We start from the raw sequence: 7,664 nt of genomic DNA on the forward strand, positions 1-7,664 counted from the left end.
CTGCTGTAATCCTTTGTCACACATTTCCAGCTGCCAGATGCTGTGGTTTTATTGCTGCTTTTTTGCTATAGTAGTTTGTGTGTGTGGTTGGGCTTTTTTTTGTTTCCCCTAAGTAGCATCTTCTGGAATCAGTTGTCGGTGTGAGAGGCAGTAGCTTTCTTGCCCTCATGATTACTATGAAGAACTTAAGACTGACCTCAAGTGGCTGAATAGACATATAATTTTTCTTAAATCCAAATGTAATGTTAATCTCAAACATTCAGGCATTGAATCATGATTTAACAGCACTGTGGGGAATTCCTACATCGTCCCCCATTCATCATAGTTGTTAGCTGCCCTTTGTTCGTGCTGCTAGTCTCTAGTATTTCTGTGTTCACTGTTTTCCATGAAACATGGAATTACTCCTGGGGTATAGATACACCTCAAGCAAATTACTCACTCCTTGTGAAAAACAGTAAGTGTGCTGCAAAGCAGCTTCCCACTTTGAAGTGTGTTCTATTCTTGAAACCTCTGGGTCATGCTTCCTTTTTTCTCTTCTTTGCACTCTTTGTCTTTTCATTCCTCTCAGTGGGAGTAAACTGGATTAACTTGAGGTTATACAAGCACTATCATCAAGATGTAGTTCTCAGCCCGAACAGATACAATGCTGAGAGAAAGCAGAGGTTATTGAATATTACAATTTCTTCCTTCTGTCTCATCCAAACAAATGAACAGAGTTCCCTCTTATGCCTTAAGCACTTTTTAAAGTTAATATATTATTCTTGAGTAATAAAAAATATAAGTAGACAAAAGGGCTAAGTGCCTTAATAGCTGTGCAGTGCAGCATCTTCTCACTGTGTACAGATAAGGCAGAGAGGAGACAGGTCTGTACAGGAAGAGGAGCAAAAAGCTTTGATGTATAACCAAGGGCTCGAATGTGGAGGATTAATATAGGATGGGACACATGGAACTTGTGCCAGATGTGCATGTTTTGGGTAGGCAGTAACTGAGTCAAGGCACTGATCTTCTGTCTGGAAGGTTTGCACTCAGGGCATTGAGGTGTTCAGTATCTGGGGATTACCAATGCAAGAACAGAAGGCAGAGCACAGTCTGTGTATTAGCAATGTCATATTACAGGGCATGTGGTGACAGAATCCCAGAGATTGCCCTGGGTTCAAGAAGTACTGATTGCCTACAGTTTTAATTTTTCTTCTGCAAATTAGCTTAATATAGAGGTGCTGACCTGACTAGGTAGCTGATTTTTTGTGTGTGAAGGCTAAACTAAACTGTTTCATTTACCTTTTCCAGGTATTACAGGATAGTTGGACTACCAGTGTTGCAATGGACTGTTCTAAAATTCTGCTTGCAAACTTTATTTTAATGAAGAATTGTCAGAATCTTTAAAACACGCAATGTCAGGACCCCTACGACCTGGCCTTTGAGACAAACCTGATCTGTTTGTGCCTCTTCTTGAGGTGCTGAATGTCTTCAGCACAGCTTTGTGCTGATAACCCTGTTTAAAATGCCGGACTTGGTTCCTTGGCAGCACCGTGCTTGGCTCCACGTGGCCTGTGTTGTCCTATGGCTCCTGGCAGAGTCTCTAAAATGCAAGCTGCACACTGCTCCTTATCTCCCAGGCATTAAAATGCCAAGAGGACCAAGGGCAATTATTCACAGACCTTTCATCTTGTGGGGGATTAAATGCCAAGTTCTATACTGGCAGGAGCAGTACCTGTCTGGGAAACATGGAGGGATTTGACTTTTACCTTCAGCTTCCCCTGAGCCAGCATGATACAGCAGCTCAAAGGGAGTTTCTGTGCCTTCGGTGCTGTCACATCTCTAGTTTAACCTGGTTTGATCTTTCAGTTTATACCCATAACCCCAACAGGCATAGAAACACCCAAAGGATGACACTGTGAGGTTATTTCCCTAAGCTTACTTAGCAAGTGGCCATTCAGGAGTTAGCATAAATTACCATGTAACACAAGTGAGATGTAGGCCTGGCATTGTCTTCTGCAATTCCCATGTTCTAGTTAAAAATATTTCTTTCTCCTAGATCTTGTCACTATGAAAGCTGTGAGAATCCTTGTAATTAACACCCTTTGAGTCCTGCATGAGCCAGGAGGAGGGAAGGAAGTATCCAATCTCCTTTGCCTGCTTTCATACCTTACTTGTGCTGTAGGCAAGCCTGTCAGTACTCTCCTACACTGACCTGGCCTGTTTCAGGATACAGCTGTTGCTCTTCACTCTTTAACCTGGGACTGTGGTCCAAACCAAATTCATGTGCTTTGCCACTGAGGCTTACTGGAACTGCCTGGTTGGATGAACAGCACTCAGTCACCCTAGGACTGTATTTTGTAATGTTGGATAGCAGCAGATGTTTCAAAGAATAGTATGTGTGAGTTGTGCTGAACAAGTTTTAACAGCCTTTCCTTCTGGGGAATTTTGTTCTTGACCCATTTAAATTAATTACTTGCATTACTATTATCATCATTAAAAATGGAAGTACAAATACTTGATCCTCTAGGTGCTGTACAAACACTGTGCACTATTCTTTTGTCGTTCTTTTTTTTTCCTAAAGTGTAAGACTTTATATCTCTAACTTTTAAAAACTATTTAATGTAACCACCCTTCATCTTCCATATAAATGTTTAAATTTTTTGGTTTTAATCTAACTAAGCTCTCAATCCCAGTATTTTCTGGTAATGAAAACCATTATAATTTAATTCTCCATAGCACATAATTTCTTTTTATGGTTCCTGAATTAATTGCCTTTTGTTTTCATTAAGTACCATCTGTCCTTGTGTTCTCAGCCATGAGAGGAAATAAGGGGCCTGGCTTTATATTCTCTGTCATGCATTATTCTAGAGTTGGTTCCCTTTCTAAGACTGTGGCTTCTCTGTCTCTCTTCAATCCAAACTGTCTAGGTGTCTGATAACATGCTGACTGTCTCTGTGTGTCTTCTCTTTCTGATGGATCTTTAAACTTTGGTAAACAACTGAATGCAGTTTGCCAGGGGAGGCTGTATCCCCTGCTGATTATTTGAGTACAGTTTTCTCTAGCAGGCAATTCTGTAAGTGATTTCAGTGCTGTGTCTGTATACTGGAGCTAGTTTAAACTTGCTAGTGTGGTCTTGGTGGCAGCCTTGCTTCAAAGGGATGAAAACCCAGTGAGGTTAGCTCCCCATGTGTCTCAGTAGGTGCAGCAGTCCCACCGAGCTCACAGAAATTGCTGTAGGTCTGTCTGGGGAGCTCTGGGCAGGGAGACCAGGTCTGTGCAGACCTTTCCCTGTGCTGACATAGATGGAGGGCTGAGACATTCCACCTTCAGAGCATTAGTACTTTGGATAAGGCTCATGCATGTGCTGGTTCCAGGAGCTGAGAGCTCACTCAGTGTTGCTGGTGGCTGCACTGTGCCACATGGATGCTCTGAGAGAACTTTGCATGGCAGAGTGGCACATTGTGGTTGTGTGAGAAAGGGAACATCACTGTGGCTAGGAGCATTGGCAGGAGTAGAAACATGGCTATGGTAAGGATCTAAGGGGCAGCTCTTGGTGCTGCTCCTATGCTTCTTTGAGAGAATATTGCAATCCTCCAAAGGCTGCCCCAGTGCTCCAAAGGCTGTCCCAGTACTGGGGTCTTCCTGACCTACAGTGCCTGCAGTGGTAATATCTCAAACCTGTTCACACTTTGGCTACCTGAAGCTGGAATAAAGATTTATCACTTTCTTGTGGCTGAACACTGTTGTGATGATTTCCATGAATTATGGTCTAAGCTATAATTAATCAGGCAGCTGTTTATTAACCTGGACTGGATGTCAATTATCCTTGTAATCTCTGTAAACCTGTAGCAGAAAATAACAGATCAGTTTCTCTAAGGACTGGAGGCATTGGTGAGGAACAAGCAAAGTGGGCATTTGCTATCTCAAGGTAACAGAGGTAGATCTGCCTTTTGTCTGTCTTCCTTTCTCTCTGAAGCCTGTATCCGGAAGTCTTTTCACTCCAAAAAAGCTGCAGTGATTCACTGACCACCTGAAAAGAGGTTTTGATGTGTATATTCAGCAATCAGATGAAAACTTTGGAGAGATGAAACTACACTGTGGCATTTAACACTATCCTGATAGACTCACGGGGGGTTTCTTACAGTTAGAGAGAACAGAATCACCTCTGGTGGTAACCAAGTTGGGACTACTCCTTGTAGAACAAGGCACTGTGACCTGGACTAATGAACATGTCCTGGGCTGCGTTTTCCCTTGTTTGGGAAAATATTTAATTTTCCACATCAGAAACTTGTTTGTGCAGTAGCCTGCTATTAAATCCTTTTCTATTAAGGACTGAGTACCTCTGAAATCAGTCAAGTGCCAAAGCTGTTATGTCCCCTGGATCACCACCAATGGCTCACCAGGTACGCTAATAAATGGATTATACTGTGACTGTGTGGGGCTCTGTCTTATTTTTAATAAAGGAATCTGTTCCAAGGGCAGATTTTAGTGTTTTTTTCAGCACTGAGTTAATTAAATTTTTTATTAACATTATTTTTTACAAGTCTGCCAAACGTCATTTTGTATTAAAGCACTTGACCACTGCCTTCCTATGGTAAAAAGGCTGGGGATGAGTGTATGGCATGAGCTTACTTGTTTCAGATGGGCTACTCTTAAGACATCTTTGGATTTTGAAACTGAAATATGAATGAGGAGAAAGCTGAGCTTTACTTCATGTTGTTTTCTAACTAGGACAGCTGCCATATTCATTGGGAGAGAGGAAGAAGGGCATTCAGGTATCACCGTTGATGTAAAAAATTCTTTCTTGGGTACAGTTTCCTCTTTCAGTGGAGGGAGACAGGATACTGCTCAAATTGCCTTGGTTTGCTGGGCTGAGTCCTGTGCTGCTCTTAAACTGGCCTGTTTAGAATGGGTTCCTGGCATTGGTAGGGGTTTCTATGGAATTCTGTTCATGTGCAAAAGGGAAAAGAGGAAGCAGAGCCAGCAAAATATGGATGGTCCAGCTGGAGTAATTTATGTTTAAAAAAACCTTTGGATTTAAGATGTGCTGATGGAGGACAGGTGTAGGACAGACAAATTCAAACAAATTGGTGAAACCCCAGTGCACCACTTGATCTTCTCCTCCCTGCTTTTCAAATCTCACACATTCTGCCAGAAATAAAAGGCACTGTTCTCTTTGCAGATTTTCAAAACTAGCCTGTCACCTGAAAGGAAGAACCAACTTCTTTGGATCAGCTTTACTAATGAGAAGCTGTGTCGCTCTGTCAGCTAAGCACAAGGCCTTGTTTCTCCTATCCCTTTATATCTGCAGTGGCTTTCATGCACGCATCAGGGCAGCTGAGGCTGAGATGGGAACAGAGGGAACTCACTGCTGTTCAGTTGCTGTCCAACAGAAGAAACAAGGTGGCAGGAACTGCAGAAGTGTATACTCTTCTGTCACTTGCTTCTTGGAAACAGGACAGAACCACTTCAAACAACAACAAAACCCTGTTATTTGCAATTTAACTAATCTGCTCTGTGCAAACCAGAGCTGTAGGAGAAGAACATGTGCTTCTAAAGGTTAGTTCCTTGCTCTTTTTCCCCCTCCCCACTCGCACGTACAGGCTTGCTGCAGGTAAAGTAGGATTATAACCTCTGATTGTGGGAATCTAAAACCAAACATACCAAAGGAAAACTCCTTTGCTTAAGGTTTACTATTTTGTTATCTCTTGCAAGACTAAGAAGCAGATTCTGTTATTCAGCACAATTATACTGAAGTCTCAACAGAAAGCCTTTTAACTCCCCACATGCTTAAGCCACAGCTGGGTTAATTAAGACTTGAGAAATCTTTACTTTCCTGCAAGGCTTGTCTTCAAGTTACATGGGTTTAACAAATTGGTTAAACTGATGCAACTTTGTGGTTGAAACTTAGGGATGATGCTCTATTTTAATCAGATGCCTCTATTTAGATTAGTCAGGAGTGACCACACACAAGATTCCTGAAGAAATAAGCAAAGAGCATGCCACTAAACTCCTACTGCTATTACATTTAACCATCCTAAATAAATACAGTTTGCTAAATTTAACACTAAAGGTGATGACACAATTACACAAATCTAGTTACCTTCACCCAAGAAGATATGTGAAATAATTATATTGGGGAATGCATTAAAATTTTGGATAGGAAGTTTTATAGGATCTTGTCACAGCACTTGGCAGGAACATGGCTGAAAATGAAGATCTGACTAAAATAGCTGGTAGCCTTTGAGACAGTGCACAAAACAGTCACTGTCAGTACCTGCTAAGGGTTGGTCACCTGCCTAGAGAAGAGAGATGAAAATAGAAACAGCAGATTTAATCTGAGAATCTCTAAGTCTCATAAAGGAGGATCCTGTTGAAAAAGCTTGCCACCTGAATATACCAGGGATGTGAGATCTGCAGGTAGAATAGGTGAACACTCTTTACCAATAAGCATTCAGATAATTTTAAGGCTTGACTGATTTTACAGAGTACTGTGCAATAAATCCTACTTGCTCAAGTCAATAGGTCTAGGGAATTTTTTTTCCCCCTCACTTATTACAGAAAAAGAAAAGTGACTGAGGTGTTGTCTCTGTATCTATCAGTCCAGGTAGTTTTCAGTCATCATGGCATCATATCTTTGTTAGTGTCTCCTCTTTCTTATACAAAAGAGGCCAGTTAAATATATGGAACTGGAACAGCACTGACCTTAGCCACACCCATGGGCACAAAACTTGTCAGGTGTGTTTTCTTAAACGAAGCGTTGCTGCGTGGTTGTAGCAACCACACTATTTGTAAGAGAGAAGTTATCTCTTCTCTCTTCTAAGCTTAAATTGTCTTAGAGTGACAATTTAATTGATGATTGAACTTCCCATTGGGATCTGATGAGAGGTAGCATGAATTCAATTTTTAAAATAAAACCCCTCACATCCCTAATGCCATGGTTAGATTATTTTTCTAGGGAAAGGCTGCAGAGAATACATACCATTTTACTGTCTATAATATTGTACACAGTTGTTCTTGCATTTTAGAATCACCTTTTCCTGGCAATCTTTCATCCCTATCCTTAAGTACTAAAGTGCCTGTTCATATTTTGAAAGACTTTACTGCTAAGAAGCAGCTATAGTGCAAATTTTGCTATGGTGAGTTTCATCTGAAGGAGTGGGTTCCATAGCATGGGGAAAGCTTCTGCTCCTGAAGATATGAGGAGCACATAAATACAGCAGAGCGTTACTCACTTAGCCAAGATGTGCTTGCATGCATTGCAGAGCAGTGCATGTGGCCTTGACATGAACAAATGGGCTTCCTATATTCCCCAACAGTTATCCTTCACTTAGCAGCTGACTGTACCCTCAAAAACAAATTACAGAAACCCTTCTTCTGCAGCAAAGGCGTGTTAAGGGTAGCTGCTGCAGCACTTGTTATTTTTAATTACCAGTTTTGATTTCTAAAATTGTAGATTGCTAGAGAAGGAGTGTCACATTTATCAATTTTCCTTGATTATTTTTTGGTGAACTGAAAATAAGCCAAGGAACTATGGTTTGCCTGCATCAAAAGAGTAATCTTGGAGTACTTTCAATGGTATAACATTGCTAGTTAGGGTAATACACTCTCTAGACAAACTGAGTTATCAATTGCTGAGTTTCCATAAAGGATGTATCTAACCTGCTCTCTGGACAAAGGAGAGA

This window comes from Molothrus aeneus, chromosome 8, assembly GCF_037042795.1.
Source record: "Molothrus aeneus isolate 106 chromosome 8, BPBGC_Maene_1.0, whole genome shotgun sequence".
In the NCBI taxonomy this organism is placed as follows: Eukaryota; Metazoa; Chordata; class Aves; order Passeriformes; family Icteridae; genus Molothrus; species Molothrus aeneus.